An 18,956-nucleotide genomic window follows, 5' to 3' on the forward strand; every position below is an offset into this window, starting at 1 on the left:
TCTAGTTCTGGTCACCACATTTGAATAAGTTTGCGAGGGTCCTTGAGAGGAACTTTGGCCAGTATAATTCCAAAGTTTACAGATTTCAGTGACAGGGTTACGCTGGGGAAGCTGGGTTTGTTCCGCTTGGAGCAAGGGAGATTGAATGGAGTTTTTATAGTATCCAGTTGAATTATCCATCCTCTGTATAGCCAGCCATTCGGGTGCCTCTTTCCTATCAATTTTCACTACATCCATTAACTCCAGTATCTCCATTTCTACCAATATTTTGTCAGTGTCCCCAACCTTAGTAAACTCTGAATCAAAATATTAATTGAACTTTCTAGCCTTCTCCTGTGTCTCTAAGCGTATATCGCCCTCTTTGTCCCTTGTCAATTCGGATCATTGGGACAGTTTCTGGAGTAGGTGGAACCAGTACAAGCTGGATGGGTTGCACCTTAACAGAAAAAGGTCCAATATCCTTGCTGGGGCGTTTGCTCATGCTGTTGGAGGTTTTAAACTAATTTGGCAGGGCTATGGGACATAGTGTGATGTATAGTTGAGAGTGAGGTTCAATCAAATATTTAGATATATTGTCACGTGTATTGAGTTACAGTGAAAAGTATTCTGCGTGCAATCCAGGCAGATCGCTCCATTATTGAAAAACTTGGACATACAATAAATATACAATGTAAATACATAGGCATAGACATTGGGTGAAGCATACGGAATATAGTGCTACAACTGTAGAGAAGATGCATAGAGCGACCTGTTCAGCCTCTAAGAGGTCCATTCAGGAGTCTGGTAACACGGGGAAGAAGCTGTTTTTAAATTTGTTGGTGCATGTTCTCGGGCTTTTGTATCTTCTGCCCAATGGAAGAGAGAATAGCCCAGGTGGGAGGGGTCTTTGAATATGCTGCCTTTCCCAGGGCAGCGGGAGGTGTAGACAGAGTCAGTGGGTATAGACCGAGTCAGTGGATGGGAGGCAAGTTTGCATGATGGACTGAGCTGTGTTCATGCCTCTCTCTAGTTTCTTACCGTCTTGGGCTGAGCAGTTGCCATACCAGGCTGCGATGCAGCCAGATAGGATGCGTTCTATAGTGCATATATGAAAATTGGTAAGAGTCAATGTGGACATGTGAAATTTCCTTATTTTCTTGAGGAAGTATAGGTGCTGTTGTGCTTTCTTGGTCGTAGTGTCAAAATGGGAAGACCAAGACAGATTGTTGGTGATGTTTACACCTGGGAATTTGAAGTTGTTACCCATCTCCTCCTCGGCACCATTAATGCAGACAGAGACGTGTACAAAACTTCACTTCCTGAAGCTGAAGGCCAGCTTAGTTTTGCTGACATTAAGGGAGAGGTTGTTGTCATTGCAAAATGCCACTAGGTACTCTATCTCCCTCCTGTACTCTGACTCATCAATGCTTGTGATCCGACCCGCTATGGTTGTTGTGTCATTAGCAATCTTGTAAATGGAGTTGGAGCTGAATTTTGCCACACATTTGTGTGTGTATAAGGCGTATAGTAGGGGGCTAAGCATGCAGCCTTGTGGGATCCCGGTATTGAGGACTATTGTGGAGGAGGTGTCATTGTTTATCCTTACTGACTATGGTCTATGGGTCAGGACGTCGAGAACCCAGTTGCAGAAGGAAGAGCCAAGTCCTAACTTTTGAAATTTGGATATGAGCTTGGTTGGGATTATGATGTTGAAGGCGGAGCTGTAGTCAATGAATAGGGAGTCTGATGTAAGAGTCCTTGTTGTCGAGATGTTCCAGGGTTGAGTGTAGGGCCAGGGATATAGCATCTGCTGTGGACCAGTTGTGGTGGTAGGGAAATTGCAGTGGATCAAGGCAATCTTGCAACTTGGACCTGATGTGTCTCATGACTAACCTCTTGAAGCCCTTCATAATAATAGATGCCAGGGCCACAGGTCGGTAGTCGTTGAGGCACTTTGCCTGGTTCTTCTTTGGCACTGGTATGATATTGGTACTCTTGAAGCAGATGGGAACCTTGGAACGGTGTAGGGAGAGGTTTAAGATGTCTGCAGTCACATCCGTCAATTAGTCTGCGCAGGATCTGAGTGAACGACAGGGGACTCTGTCAGTGACCGTTGCTTTCCGTGGGTACACCTTCAAGAAGGCCGATCTAAATTCTGAGGCTGTGATGGTAGGTGATGTGTTGGGTACTCTGGATCTGTGGAGACTGTGTTTACCTTAGCAGTAACAGAGACAGGCTATCAACACTTGTAATAGTACAACTCTATTTATTTAACTAAGAGCTGTTAAACATACTTGCACTGTGGGTCGACACTATGTTAGATTGACTGAAGACCTATGCCTAACCTGACCAGCCTATACTGCTAGCACATGGTGGATTACCCGCTTCCCCACTAATATAGCCACCCCTCTGTTTTTTGGATACCAGTATTTCGAATGGCAGGTTAGCCTTTAATGACCGGTGCGACACTTCAAGCTGACAAGAGCCACTGGCAGCAATGGCATTACCATTATAGTCCAGAAGCTGGCAGGCGGATGGCAGGATGGTAGGCTTGACATGGAGGCTTTCAAGGTCAGAGGTTGGCTGAACCGCCGGTGTCCAGGCGGAATCGGATGCGGGATCGGTTGACCGTGAGGGTGGCACACCACTCGTCGTCCGGATCAATGCTGAATATTGGGAGAGACTTGGCTTTTGTCTTCTGGAGCATCTTGTGTTTGGTGATGATGCCCACCCGAAATGGTGCTTTAGGGTCCTCGGTATCAAGGTCCGGAATCAAGTCAGAGTCGGAATCGGTGACCAGTGGCTGGATGGTTCGGACATCATAGAATCTACAGTGCAGAAGGAGACCATTCGGCCCATTGAGTCTGCACCGGCTCTTGGAAAGAGCACCCTACCCAAGGTCCACGCCTCCACCCTATCCCCATAACCCATAACCCAGTAACCCCACCCAACACTAAGGGCAATTTTGGACACTATGGGCAATTTAGCATGCCATTCCACCTAAGCCGCACATCTTTGGACTGTGGGAGAAAACCGGAGCACCCGGAGGAAACCCACGCACACACGGGGAGGATGTGCAGACTCCGCACAGACAGTGACCCAAGCCGGAATTGAACCTGGGACCCTGGAGCTGTGAAGCATTTGTGCTATCCACAATGCTACCGTGCTGCCCTTGCGTGGCTGGTTGGAGCGACTAGAGGTAGTAGGTTGAGCAGACCTTCATAGTGGCCAAGCTTGCCACATTGGAGACAGCATCGGGATTTTGCAGGACATTGCCGCTTTAAGTGGGCGGAGCCACAGTTGCCACACGTCGTGACTTCAGAACGTTCGGTACGCCACCGCGCATGCATGGTGCGGTCGTATGTAGTGCGTGCCTGCGCCGTGCGGTCTTCGGCCTTGCCGTCCCCTCGGTCAGTGCGCGGGAGCACGTGAAATGGCCGCCCTCATCCAGGCTTAGGCCCTGGAGTTGTTTAATGGCTCTGCCTCGTGGGGACCTTGACGCGCCGTTTCAGCCGCTTGAATGTGCGAGTATCGGTTAGTGGCATGTTCATGCACAACGCAGGTCTCGATGGCTATCGCAAGGGTGAGCTGTTTAACCTTGAGGAGCTGCTGGCGTAGGGGGTCCGTTTGCACACCGAGAACAATCTGGTCACGGATCATCGAGTCGGAGGTGGACCCGTAATTACAGGACTGCGCGAGGATGCGAAGGTGGGTGAGGAAAGATTGATAAGGTTCATCCTTACCCTGCAGACGCTGTTGAAAGACTTAGCGCTCAACTTTCATTTAACTCGATGTCACAGTGACTGTCGCATTTGAGCAGGACTGTCTTGAACTTGGACTTGTCTTCACCTTCAATGAAAGTGAGAGAGTTGAAGATATGGATGGTATGGTCCCTGGCTGTGGAAAGGAAGAGAGCAATCTTCCTGGCGTCTGAGGCAGATTCCAGGTCTGTAGCTTCAAGGTATAGCTGGAATCGTTGTTTAAAGATTTTCCAGTTTGCACCGAGGTTGTCGGTGATGCGGAGCGGCAGGGGAGGGCGGACGCAGTCCATACTACCAGATGGCTGATTGCTGGTTAAAGGCAGATCACTTGAAGGTTGGTCTATTAAACTCTAACATCACATCCTGGTACCATGATGTGTTGGGTACTCTGGATCTGTGGAGACTGCGTTTACCTTAGCAGTAACATAGACAGGCTACCAACACTTGTAATAGTACAACTCTATTTTATTTAACTAAGAGCTGTTAAACATACTTGCACTGTGGGTTGATTGTTAAATTGTCTGAAGACCTATGCCTAACCTGACCAGCCTATACTGCTAGCACATGGTGGATGTTTGTGCTACTGACTGCGGGCTCTGTCTGTCTCAGAGGCTGCATTCCGAATGAGCGGGAAAACTAGTGCCCTCTGTCTTTATAGTGACCGTGCCCTAACTGGTGATTAGCTGCTGTGTTGTGTGTGTTGATTGGTCTTGCAGTGTGTCAGTCAGTGTGTGTCTCTGCACCATCATATACTGATGTGTATATTATGACAGTAGGTATGGGGTGTCCTAGGCTGTTGGGACAGTTGACAGTGGTTCGTTGGCTTCCGGCTCAAAACGAGCGTTGAATGCATTCAGTTCATTGGGAATGGGTGCTTTGTTGCCAGAGATTTTACTCGGCTTTGCTTTGTAGCCTGTTATATTGTTTATATAAATACGAAAGGAAAACCAGGTCAATCCAACAGGGCGCGAAGTCATGGACATGAAAAGGCACATGGGAGAATTGGATCGCCAAATTGTGTCTATTTTAATGTAAGGAGCCTGTCTGGTAAGGGGCAGATGAACTTTGTGCATTGAACAGCCCATAGAATTATGGTATTGTTGCAATCATTGAGACTAGGTTGAAAGAAGGGCAAGACTGGCAACTCAGCATTCCAGGGTATAGAAATTTCAGGCAGGATAGGGGGGATGCATGGGAGGAGGGGTCATCCCATTATTGATAAAAGAGATCATCACTGCAGTAATGTGGGAGGATGTCTTAGAAGGCTCTTCAAATGAGGCCATATGGGTGGATCTTAGAAATAAAAAAAGGGTGATCACTTACTGGGATTATACTACAGGCTTCCCAACAGTCAGAGGGAGATTGAGCAGCAGATATGTAGGCAAATCACACAGAAATGTCAGAATCATAGAAAAGTTAGAGCACAGAAGTTGGCAAATTCAGTCCATCTTGTCCATGTCTGCCTGAAGACAACCAGCTACCCATTCTAATCCAACCATCCTGCACCCGGTCCATAGCCCTGTATCTTACAACATTTAAGGTTTAGGGTCTCTGCCTCCACCACCAACTCGGGCAACGAATTTCAGACACTCTGCGTAAAAAAGGTTCTTCCTCATGTTACCTCTGTACCTTCTGCCACTTATCTTGAATCTATGGCCCCTGGTTCTATAATTCTCCACCAAGGGAAACAATTTCATCCTGTCCACTCTATCTCTTCCCCTCATAATTTTGTCCACCTCAATTATGTCACCCCTCAACCTTCTTTTTTCCAAGGAAAATAACCCCAACCTTTTCAATCTCTCCTTTAACTTCTGCAGTATTGACTGGAATCGTCCAGTGTGAAAGGATTAGACGGGATGGAATTTTTAAAGTGCATCCAGGAGAACTTTTGTTTCGCTGGTTATAAGATTTTTATTTCAGAAAATTATTACTGTGGCTAGGTACGAAAACACATCACAACTTAATCTGTTTTCCAAAAGCCGATATCCAAAATGCTATTAAGACAACAGTTTGCTATAGTGCATAGACAATCAAGTTCCAGTGAATCCATTCTTAACTGTGGACGCTCTGTTGTAAGGTGATGTTGTCCCCTTTCAGCATAACACGGCCCAATGGTTTTCTTGATTTTGATTTCATGTGAATTTCCTCTGCATCACCCAAAACAAGGTTCATGTATTCATCAAAGCCAATTATACAACCTTCTATCCTCATGTTGACTTGTTCATATAACCATACTTGGATCCTGGATCGATTTTGAAGGTATCTGAAAATAAGATTGATGGGCTGCACCATGACTTCCTGCACTTTCTGAGCCTGCCAGCGGTATGCCAGTTCGCCGACTCCACCCCCTGTGGCTGGCAGTGAGCAAACCTCCAGGAGAGCTTTTTGTGCCAGAATATAGAGAGTCCTACCAGGGACGGGGCAGTACTACACTTAACACTTGGAAATGTGGGCAGGCAAGTGGTCGAAGAGTCAGTAGGTGAGCATTTTGGGGACAGTGTTGCAAACTTACTAATTATATCTACTACACTCGCATCCAAGTCGTTAATGTATATAACAGAGGAGATTCATCAGGATATTGCCTGGGATGAAAGGTTTCAGCTATGAGGAGAGACTGGATAGGCTGCGTTTGTTTTCCCTGGAGCAGAGGAGGTTGAGGGGATACCTGATAGAGGTATACAAAATTATGAGACATAGATAGGGTAGGTTGTAAGAATCTTTTCCTCATGGCAGAGGTGTCTAAGGCCAGAGGGCATAGCTTTAAGATGCGGAGTAAGTGTTTCGACGGGACCTGAGCAAACATTTCATTTAGAGAGTGGTGGAAATATGGAACATACTGCCTGAGAAGGTGGTGGAGGCAGGTATATGCAAAACATGTCAGAAGCATCTGGACGAGCACTTGAATAGCAGGCAACGGACCAAGTTCTAGTAAATAGGATTAGTATAGATTGGTATTTTATGGTCGGCATAGACATGGTGGGTGAAAGGCCTGTTTCTGTGCTGTATTACTCTAATATTTGAGGAATTAACATCTCCCAATATCATAACTCTGAAGCTACTGCACATCTTCCTGCAGATTTTCTGCTCTCTCTCGCTCTTTCTCTCACTATTTGGAGGTGCACAGTAGCATGATCTCACATAAATCAATTCTTTCCTTGCCCCTTCAAGTATCCCCACTTTTTCCAACACTAATATGTCTTTCTTTTAAAATTTTTTTTAGAGTACCCAATTCATTTTTTCCAATTAAGGGGCAATTTAGCGTGGCCAATCCACCTATCCTACACATCTTTGGGTTGTGGGGGCGAAACCCACGCAAACACGGGGAGGATGTGTGAACTCCACACAGACAGTGACCCAGAGCCGGGATCGAACCTGGGAACCTGGCACTGTGAGGCTGCAGTGTTAACCACTGCGCCACCGTGCTGTCCACTAATATATCTTTCCTAACATCTTTCCTTCCTTATCTTTTCTAAACTATTTTTATCCTTGAGTATAAGGCACCCAGCTCTCACCATTTTTTAGCCATGTTTGTTATTGCTGGTACATCATATTCCCACATGGCTAATTGTGCCTGTAGGTCAACAATCTTGCACTCCACAATGAATAGTCTAGTGTAATTGGATTAATAATCCAGTGTCCCATGTTAATGCTGTGGAGACACGGGTCCGTGCCACCATGGCAGTTAGTGGGATTAATTAATAAATGTGGCAATGTGGTTGACTCTTAATTGCCCTCTGAAATGACCTAGTAAGCCACTCAGTTGTATCAAGCTCCGACAGAAAAGTGGAAAAGAACACCATTTCCTCTCAGACTTATTCATCCAGTCACTTACTGGCTCCTGGCTTTTTTCTGTGGATCTCTAGCATTGTTTTCTCTCAGTCTTATAGAGTTCAATTCTGGTCGCCACACTACCAGAAGGATGTGGAGGCTTTAGAGAGGGTGCAGAAGAGATTTACCAGAATGTTGCCTGGTCTGGAGGGCATTAGCTATGAGGAGCGGTTGAATAAACTCGGTTTGTTCTCACTGGAACGACGGAGGTTGAGGGGCGACCTCATAGAGGTCTACAAAATTATGAGGGGCATAGGCAGAGTGGATAGTCAGAGGCTTTTCCCCATGGTAGAGGGGTCAATTACTAGGGGGCATAGGTTTAAGGTGCGAGGGGCAAGGTTTAGAGTAGATGTACGAGGCAAGTTTTTTTACACAGAGGGTAGTGGGTGCCTGGAACTCGCTATTGGAGGAGGTGGTCGAAGCAGGGACGATAGTGACATTTAAGGGGCACCTTGACAAATACATGAATAGGATGGGAATAAAGGGATACGGACCCAGGAAGTGTGGAAGATTGTAGTTTAGTCGGGCAGCATGGTCGGCACGGGCTTGGAGGGCCGAAGGGCCTGTTCATGTGCTGTACTTTTCTTTGTTCGTTGTTCTTTGTCTTGTTCTCATTGATTCCTGCTGACACCAAATTGCTGCTTTTACATTTGGGTCTTGGCTCTTGTTACTAACTAATTAAAAAAATTAGTGAAGGATGGAATTTGTTGCATCAGCAACAAAGAACAATACAGCACAGGAACAGGCCATTCGGCCCTCCAAGCCTGTAACGGTCATGGTACCACCCTTGGCCAAAACCCTCAGCACTTCCTTGTGCCGTATCCCTCTATATCCATCCTATCTATGTATTTGTCAAGATGCCTTTTGAACGCCGCTAATGTATCTGCTTCCACAACCTCCCCTGGCAACGTGTTCTAGGAACTCACCACCCTCTGTGTAAAAAAAAAAAAAAAAAAAAAAACCTGCCTCGCACATCTCCTCTAAACTTTGCCGCATGGATCTTAAACCTATGCCTCCTGGTGACTGACCCCCCCTCCACCCTGGGAAAGAGTGCCTGCCCATCCATTCTAACCATGTCACTTCATCCATGCATCTCATAATCTTGTAGACCTCTATTAGGTATCCAATTTCTGGTATCTGTTTTTTCTCCTCCCCACCACATTCATCGTCCTACTTTAATTTTCAGCACTTCTGAAAATGAGTCACTTAATCAAGGGTGATTTTCACACTGCTGATTGGCATCCAATTAGCCATTCTGTCTACATCCAATGAGTGTCTTGGCCCATTCAGCCACATCTCACATCACAGCCATTTTCTTTCTGGTACTCATTTGACATAGGTATGTGTATTATCGGGTGTAGGGAAACGTGAACTGCCACTGATTTTCTGTCTACCTATTTGCGGGATAATGACGTTCTCTTTGGCTCCGATCAGCTAACTCAGCATAGACCAGAGATGGAACCTTGGACCTTGCTTAGTCTATGTGGCTCAGTGCCACACCACATAATGCATATACTAATGGATCCATTAGGGGAGCCCTTGGCTATTATTTTTATGTAATGGCTCATAAAAATTCCACTGCATCTTTAAAATTTAATTTCATAACTGTTTAAAGCTCTTGAGGATTTTTTTATAAAACACTGGATTATAACAAGTAATGCCACTGTTTCTTTTCAGAAGAGACGCCAAACTGCTCACCAGAAAGAAAAGTGCAGCACTCTCTTTGATCTGTCCATCATTCATTTGTTTTTCTATCCGAAGAGCTGGATTTTCCTTCTCTGTAACACACAACATTGCACAGCATAGTTGTGGGAATTGAAAGGAGACAGGCTAAAAAGAAGGCATACTGAAACATCCCTGCCCCTGTCAGCAGCATCAAAAATCTTTCTCCCTTACAGCTTCTGTGTAGAAGGATTTTGGGGAGATGGTGCCCAGGGTCTGACCGATTTCGCTACCTCCTGCTGACCTCAGAAACTGCCAGAGTAGGTATGGGGCAATAAATAGATCATATGGCAGCAGTGGCAATTCCTCACAGGATAGTTTTGGAGGGAGAGGGCAAGGGTGGATGGCTCTTCCTCTGGTTTGGTCCCAGATCTTTACCCCTTAAGGGCGTAAGCCCGAACAAAGAAATGTACAGCACAGGAACAGGCCCTTCGGCCCTCCAAGCCCAGTTTATTCAACCGCTCCTCATAGCTAATGCCCTCCATACCAGGCAACATTCTCTTCTGCACCCTCTCTAAAGCCTCCACATCCTTCTGGTAGTGTGGCGACCAGAATTGAGCACTATACTCCAAGTGTGGCCTAACTAAGGTCCTATACTGCTGCAACATGACTTGCCAATTCTTATACTCAATGCCCCGGCCAATGAAGGCAAGCATGCCGTATGCCTTCTTGACTACCTTCTCCACCTGTGTTGCCCCTTTCAATGACCTGTGGACCTGTACTCCTAGATCTCTTTGACTTTCAATACTCTTGAGGGTTCTACCATTCACTGTATATTCCCTACCTGCATTAAACCTTCCAAAATGCATTACCTCACATTTGTCCGGATTAAACTCCATCTGCCATCTCTCCGCCCAAGTCTCCAAACAATCTAAATCCTGCTGTATCCTCCGACAGTCCTCATCGCTATCCGCAATTCCACCAACCTTTGTGTCGTCTGCAAACTTACTAATCAGACCAGTTACATTTTCCTCCAAATCATTTATATATACTACAAAGAGCAAAGGTCCCAGCACTGATCCCTGTGGAACACCACTGGTCACAGCCCTCCAATGAGAAAAGCATCCTTCCATTGCTACTCTCTGCCTTCTATGGCCTAGCCAGTTCTGTATCCACCTTGCCAGCTCACCCCTGATCCCGTGTGACTTCACCTTTTGTACTAGTCTACCATGAGGGACCTTGTCAAAGGCCCTACTGAAGTCCATATAGACAACATCCACTGCTCTACCTGCATCAATCATCTTAGTGACCTCCTCGAAAAACTCTATCAAGTTAGTGAGACACGACCTCCCCTTCACAAAACCGTGCTGCCTCTCACTAATACGTCCATTTGCTTCCAAATGGGAGTAGATCCTGTCTCGAAGAATTCTCTCCAGTAATTTCCCTACCACTGAAGTAAGGCTCACCGGCCTGTAGTTCCCTGGATATTCCTTGCTACCCTTCTTAAACAGAGGAACAACATTGGCTATTCTCCAGACCTCCGGGACATCCCCTCAAGACAGCGAGGATCCAAAGATTTCTGTCAAGGCCTCAGCAATTTCCTCTCCAGCCTCCTTCAATATTCTGGAGTAGATTCCATCAGGCCCTGGGGACTTATCTACCTTAATATTTTTTAAGACACCCAACACCTCGTCTTTTTGAATCACAATGTGACCCAGGCTATCTACACCCCCTTCTCCAGACTCAACATCTACCAATTCCTTCTCTTTGGTGAATACTGATGCAAAGTATTCATTTAGTACCTCGCCCATTTCCTCTGGCTCCACACATAGATTCCCTTGCCTATCCTTCAGTGGGCCAACCCTTTCCCTGGCTACCCTCTTGCTTTTTATGTATGTGTAAAAAGCCTTGGGATTTTCCTTAACCCTATTTGCCAATGACTTTTCGTGACCCCTTCTAGCCCTCCTGACTCCTTGCTTAAGTTCCTTCCTGCTTTCCTTATATTCCACGCAGGCTTCGTCTGTTCCCAGCCTTTTAGTCCTGACAAATGCCTCCTTTTTCTTTTTGACGAGGCCTACAATATCACTCGTCATCCAAGGTTCTCGAAAATTGCCGTATTTATCCTTCTTCCTCACAGGAACATGCCGGTCCTGTATTCCTTTCAACTGCCACTTGAAAGCCTCCCACATGTCAGATGTTGACTTGCCCTCAAACATCCGCCCCCAATCTATGTTCTTCAGTTCCCACCTAATATTGTTATAATTAGCCTTCCCCCAATTTAGCACATTCATCCTAGGACCACTCTTATCCTTGTCCACCAGTACTTTAAAACTTACTGAATTGTGGTCACTGTTACCGAAATGCTCCCCTACTGAAACATCTACCACCTGGCCGGGCTCATTCCCCAATACCAGGTCCAGTACCGCCCCTTCCCTAGTTGGACTGTCTACATATTGTTTCAAGAAGCCCTCCTGGATGCTCCTTACAAACCCCGCCCCGTCTAAGCCGCTGGCACTAAGTGAGTCCCAGTCAATATTGGGGAAGTTGAAGTCTCCCATCACCACAACCCTGTTGTTTTTAATCCCCTACCTGATGTTTGTGAGTGCACTTCTGCTGGAATACTACAGCCTCCTCTACAGCAGCAACAGGTTCCTTTTAATCTGTCAGGAATTTTCCTTGGAATCCAGGCCAACAGCCCCAATCTAAGATAATGGAACAGGAGGACCATCCTGACTCACTTTTTGTGCCAATTCACTTGGAGCAAAATCTATGCCTTTAATTTTCCTACATCTAGGATAGCAGAGCTGATGGGGGTGATTTTCTACCAGCATTGTGCCCGGTATAAATCCCGTCCCGCTGTGCCAGGAGAATAGCGAGAGGGCCCCTAAATGGTGTTCACGCCAGGCACCAAACAGAGCGAGGTGCTCACGGCCCACTGCAGCTGACAATCCAATTTTCGCCCTTGCTGGGCATGAACCATATTAGCATATTTAAGTAAGCATTTAAATATGCTTTGTCGGTTTAAAGCCAGATTCTCCCGGCTTCCGGGATTACCCCGCCCTCACCGGCACAGCTGAGGCTAGCGGGAATCATCACTGGCCTCCACCACCAGAGACCAGATGTGATGGTCACACCAAGGGGCTTGGAGGCCATTGGAATCCGGAGATGGTTACGGACATGGCAGGGCAGGCACTGCCTCCTGGCACTGCCAAGGCGTGGGACCGGATAGGGGCCTATTTAGGCCCAACCCTCTCCGTGCAGGTGTAAAACTCTCTCCCCCCTCCAAAAACATTTCTAAGTGTGGATTGTGATCTGAATCGCTCTGAACCACCCAGTGGGAATTGCACCTTATTTCCTGCTGGAGACCACACCTAGGAATATTTTGGGCAAATTTTGACCAATGTTTTCAGTGGTGAGAGGAGAATGTGATGACCAATTGTCATTCCTGGGCCCTTCTAAGATTAACCTTGACATTTATTAATGCATTCACCTTCGAATTTTTGTTCTTTTAAATTAGTATTTGAGAAGTGAAGGATGCAAGCTTGCAGTCTAATTGGTGGAGTAGTTTGAAGGAGGTATTGACTCCAAGGGCTGGATTCTCCATTTGGGAGGCTATGGGCCCGATTTTCCCAAAAGGCAGAAAAGTCCCTCGCAAGCACGTTTAGCCACATGTTTCCCGGCGCTCGCAGTGCCGAAAAACATATGACTATTCATCGCGACTCGCATTGAATAAGGGGCCTGAACAGGGAACAGATGGCCGAGGCCGCATATAGCCTCGTTTTGTACAGTGGGGAGCTCCACTCACCGGAATTCCCCATTGTAGTGCAAGAGGCGTCCTGATGTCTGAGGCCCTCCAAACAATCCCTGACCTCCCTGAACGCACTATGGGAATCAAAGGTTATCGGGGTAGATGGGAATGTGGAACCCATAACAGATCAGCCATGATTTTAATGAATGGCGGAGCCAGCTTGAGGGGGTCAAATGTTTTATGTTAGCTCCAATTTCATATGTTCGTATGTCTGTATGTTTTGGTCCATCCAGGCTGTCATACAATTGCATGATCTTGACTAAATAATGGCCGGAATTCTTTGGCCGTTCACTGGCGGCGGGATTCTCTGGTCATACCAGCATATATTTACTCCCTACCCACAAAACCACCATCATGATCTCTGTGAATCATCACTTTTAAACATTGGCGCCATTTAATGGCCTTTGTTGTGCCCAACCTGGTGGCACGATGGAGCCGATGAATCTCGTGAGAGGCTTCTCGTGAGATTCTTGCTGCTCGTGACACCTCGACGAGATTCATCCAAACATTGCAAGATGTCGCAATCTGGCTCTCGCCCTCACTGGTTCTAGATCAGCATATTTAAATAAGCTAAAGTGATTCTCCGGGGCCTGGGAACTAATAGCTCGCCAGCAGGACTGGACCAGGTGCCATTTCATACTGCTCCACACAAACGTGGACCAGGCCTAAGGGCACTTAGAACATAAAACATAGAACATTACAGCGCAGTACAGGCCCCTCGGCCCTCGATGTTGCGCCGACCTGTGAAACCACTCTAAAGCCCACCTACACTACTCGCTTATCGTCCATATGTCTATCCAATGACCATTTGAATACCCTTAGTGTTGGCGAGTCCACTACTGTTGCAGGCAGGGCATTCCACACCCTTACTACTCTCTGAGTAAAGAACCTACCTCTGACATCTGTCCTATATATATCTCCCCTCAATTTAGAGCTATGTCCCCTCGTGCTAGACATCACCATCCGAGGAAAAAGGCTCTCACTGTCCACCCTATCCAATCCTCTGATCATCTTGTATGCCTCAATTAAGTCACCTCTTAACCTTCTCTCTAACGAAAACAGCCTCAAGTCCCTCAGCCTTTCCTCATAAGATCTTCCCTCCATACCAGGCAACATTCTGGTAAATCTCCTCTTCACCCTTTCCAATGCTTCCATATCCTTCCTATAATGCGGCGACCAGAATTGCACGCAATACTCCAAATGCGGCCGCACCAGAGTTTTGTACAGCTGCAACATGACCTCATGGCTCCGAAACTCAATCCCTCTACCAATAAAAGCTAACACACCGTACGCCTTCTTATCAGCCCTCTCAACCTGAGTGGCAACTTTCAGGGATCTATGTACATGGACACCGAGATCTCTCTGCTCATCCACACTGCCAAGAATCTTACCATTAGCCCAGTACTCTGTCTTCCTGTTATTCCTTCCAAAATGAATCACCTCACACTTTTTTCTACATTAAACTCCATTTGCCACCTTTCAGCCCAGCGCTGCAGCTTATCTATGTCCCTCTGTAACTTGTAACATCCTTCCGCACTGTCCACAACTCCACCGACTTTAGTGTCATCTGCAAATTTACTCACCCATCCTTCTACGCCCTCCTCCAGGTCATTTATAAAAATGACAAACAGCAGTGGCCCCAAAACAGATCCTTGTGGTACACCACTAGTAACTGGACTCCAGTCTGAACACTTCCCATCAACCACCAACCTTTGTCTTCTTCCAGCTAGCCAATTTCTGATCCAAACTGCTAAATTTCCCTGAATCCCATGCATCCGTATTTTCTGCCGTAGCCTACCATGGGGAAACTTATCAAACGCTTTACTGAAATCCATATACACCACATCAACTGCTTTACCCTCATCCACCTGTTTGGTCACCTTCTCAAAGAACTCAATAAGGTTTGTGAGGCACAACCTACCCTTCGCAAAACCGTGTTGACTATTCCTTTCCAGATGATTATACACCCCATCTCTTATAAACCTTTCCAAGATTTTGCCCACAACAGAAGTAAGGCTCACTGGTCTGTAGTTACCGGGGTTGTCTCTACTCCCCTTCTTGAACAAGGGGACAACATTTGCTATCCTACAGTCTTCTGGCACTATTCCTGTTGACAAAGATGACTGAAAGATCAAAGCCAAAGGCTCAGCAATCTCCTCCCTAGCTTCCCAGAGAATCCTAGGATAAATCCCATCCGGCCCAGGGAACTTATCTATTTTCACACTTTCCAGAATTGTTAACACCTCCTCCTTATGAACCTCAAGCCCTTCTAGTCTAGTAGCCTGAATCTCAGTATTCTCCTCGACAACATTGTCTTTTTCCTGTGTGAATACTGACGAAAAATATTCATTTAGCACCTCTCCTATCTCATCGGACTCCAAGCACAACTTCCCACTACTGTCCTTGACTGGCCCTACTCTTACCCTAGTCATTCTTTTATTCCTGACATATCTATAGAAAGCTTTAGGGTTATCCTTGATCCTACCTGCCAAAGACTTCTCATGTCCCCTCTTGGCTCTTCTTAGCTCTCTCTTTAGGTCCTTCCTAGCTAACTTGTAACTCTCGAGCGCCCTTACTGAACTTTCATGTCTCACCTTTACATAAGCCTCCTTCTTCCCCTTGACAAGTGTTTCGACTGCCTTAGTAAACCACGGTTCCCTTGCTCGACCACTTCCTCCCTGCCTGACAGGTACATACTTATCAAAGACACGCAGTAGCTGTTCCTTGAAAACGCTCCACATTTCCATTGTGCCCATCCCCTCCAGTTTTCCTCTCCATCTGATGCATCCTAAGTCTTGCCTCATCGCATCATAATTGCCTTTCCCCCAGATATAACTCTTGCCCTGCGGTATATACCTATCCCTTTCCATCACTAAAGTAAATGTAATCGAATTGTGGTCACTATCACAAAAGTGCTCACCTACCTCCAAATCTAACTCCTGTCCTGGTTCATTACCAAATACAATACGGCCTTGGGACTTTCTCAGGCCTTTTGAGATCCCCGGGTGGTTGGGGACAGGACAAGGTGGCCCCCTGGCTATCCCTCTGTCACCTGGGCACCTTGGCACTCCCAAAGTGCCTGGGTGACATGCCAGGATGGCAGAGGTACAGTCAGGGTGCTCAGGTGGCAGTGCCAAGGTGCCCAGGGGACAGGGTGGCACTGTCAAGGACCTGGACCTGAGGGGGGTAATGTCCATAAAAGGGGGCTGAGGGAGGATATGAACGTGGAGTGTTAAGGGCAAGTATGACGGCGCCTAATAAAGGTTGGGGGGGGGTGAAGGGTGGTGGTAATTAAAGGGCTGGGGTCCTAAAGAAGGGATGGGGAGCCCTGAAAAGGGAGTGGAGTGTCCTCACTTAGGGGAGTGAGGTGTAATGCCCATGTATGCATGTATGGTATGTGGGCAGGCAGATGAGGGGCTTTTCATGTGAGGCCGTAAGCCATGTTTAAATATTGTGGATACCCACAACAGGGACAACTACAGCTGCTGCCAAACCTGTCCTACCAAACATTTCCAGGACAAGTCCTGCTCTTGGGTCTATACTGAAGGCCCCTTTAACTCCCTTTGACTGTGAGCAGCCTCAAGCTTCATAGCTGAAGGCTATTGCGAATGAGGAATTGGCCTTGTTAGTTGTGAGAGCACTTCACAGCTGCAGATTGTGTTTGCTGCTTGCTCCTGCTGGTGGCTACAGATGCCTAGTAGCTGCTGTTGCTGTTTCCTTCCATTTCTGTAGCCGGAAAGAAGGACAACCAAGATACCTGGGTCCTGGAATGCTGCACTTAGGGGAAAATGTGAGTCCAGAAGGAAATCCGGTTTAAAGCAAGCAGATGCTGCGGGACCAGGTGTGTGAAGTTGTTCCAAATGAGCCACCTGTTAAGGCCATTGAGTTTAAGAAATGCTTTCACGGTTTGCTGGTGCTTTGATTGCTGCTGTAGCGATTGCTGCATGTAACTGGTACGTCACCATGGTTCGAACATGCTGAAAGTCAAGGGTGTTCAACTGCACCTTGGCAAACAATGGAATATGTGCATTCCGGGATTTGGTTCCAGTGAGACTGGGCCATCTGGGAGGGTCTGTACAGTTGCGGATTCTGGACAGAGAATGCAACTGATACGTGGAATAAGTTACACATTGATGGACAGATCATTCCTACGACAAAGTTCTGGACATGATAACACATTCTCAGGCTTATACTCCTTTCAATTGAGGAAGCTGTGAGGGTTGATACCATGTGTTTGCTTTTGTTGTAAAAATGAGCCGATGTAGCTTTCTATGGGTACAAATATGGAATAATGGTGTTTCTTTGTTGTTTAATGGTTATTCTGATATATGGAATATTACGTAGTTGATTTTCAAATCTTTATTACTGTTGACCGTTAAATAAACAAAATATTCTCAAGTGGTGCTGCAGGTTGTATTTGCTACTTGCTGCTGCTTGTGGCTACAAATGCCTGGGGCTGCTGCTGCTGTTTCCTTCTTTTTCTGTCGCCTGGAGTAATGAAAGGGAGGATGAGAAGATGACCCCTGCCTGGGCTGAAGAAGGGTAAGGGAAGTCCTTTCTCTCTTTTGGCGTGCTCTGGGTCAGTGTGACTTTGCACTTCTGCGGAGTCTCCTGTGAGCAGCTGCATGAGGGGGAGAGAGAAATGCAGATTGATCCGAATGAGCAGTCTTTGCTACTACTTGCTGCTTGCAGCTTCAGCTGCCTGGAAGCTGTGTGTTTGTTTGCTGCTGCCTCTTTCCTTTTGTGGCCTGGAGAAAGGAAAGGGAGGATGGTAAGATGACCTGCTGCCTGGTCTAGAGAAGAGAAAGGGGAGCTCTTTCTCTCTTATGGCGTGCTCTGGGTCGGTGCAATCTTCACCAGGAAGCTGCAGAAGGGAGAGTGGAGAGGTGAATTGATCTGAGTGAGCAACTCAATGAAGGAAAAATCTGAGCTTTTGCAAATTGTCCATGATTTTATTGTGTGTGGTGAGTACTGGATGTCAACTAGCACGTCGGCGTGAGTCTAACACATTGGACGTTGAGGTTGTTTTACTGCACCTTGAACACCTGTGGACCATGTTGATACCGAGCTTTGGTTTCAATGAAATTAGGCAGTATAAGAAGGCCTATACAACAGAGACTCATGGAGAGAGATTGATAGGTAAAATGACCAAACAGCAAGGATTCTCCTCTGTTGAGGACCTGTAAGGGGTGATGCAATGTGTTTGGTTTTCTTTATACAAATAAATTGTTGTAACTATGTGTTTGTACCGATATTCTGTAGTGAAGAGATACTTGTGTATGTATGGCACGGAGCCTTTTCCTTGTTGGTTACTGGTTAGTATGATATATGGACTGTTAAGTAGTTTGTTTTCAACTTTTTGTATGAAGGGTACTGTTGACCATTTAATAAACAAAATATTCTCAAGTGGTGCTACAGGTTGTGTTTGGTGCTTGCTGCTGCAAATCCCTGGAGGCTGCTGCTGCTTCTCCTTCATTTTCTGTAGTCTGAAAGAAGGACAATTTAAAAAAAATAAAAAATACCTGGAATACCAGGCTCAGGGGGGACGTATGAGTCCAGAAGGAAATCAGGTTTTCAGCACGAAGAAGCTGCAGGACCTGGTGCGTGACATTGAACCAAATGAGCAACCTGATGAAGATGTTGAAGAAATGCTTTTGCAGATTGCTGATGATTTTGTTGAAGGGTGTGGTGAGTGCTGCATGTAACTGGCGTGTCACCGCGGGTCACAGATGTTGGAAATGGAGAATGTTGAACTGCATCTTGAGCGTCAGTGGAATATGTGGATGCCAGCATTTGGTTCAGATAAGATTGGGCTGTGTGGGAGGCTCATCGCAGCTGAGGCTCATGGATGAAGAATGGCACTGAAACGTGGAGCAAACAAAAAGTAAGGCATTGACGGACAGATCATTTCTACGACA

General features: G+C 46.5%; 1 protein-coding gene and 1 pseudogene across 2 annotated transcripts in view; one reads left to right on the forward strand and one right to left on the reverse strand.

The window, feature by feature from the left end:
- fbxl7 (F-box and leucine-rich repeat protein 7) overlaps positions 1–18,956 on the forward strand; it is a 683,637-nt gene that overhangs the window by 141,813 nt on the left and 522,868 nt on the right. The window lies entirely within an intron of this gene.
- On the reverse strand, positions 5,762–6,032 carry LOC140425790 (small nuclear ribonucleoprotein E pseudogene; annotated as a pseudogene).

The sequence above is a fragment of the Scyliorhinus torazame genome, chromosome 6, assembly GCF_047496885.1.
Source record: "Scyliorhinus torazame isolate Kashiwa2021f chromosome 6, sScyTor2.1, whole genome shotgun sequence".
NCBI lineage: Eukaryota > Metazoa > Chordata > Chondrichthyes > Carcharhiniformes > Scyliorhinidae > Scyliorhinus > Scyliorhinus torazame.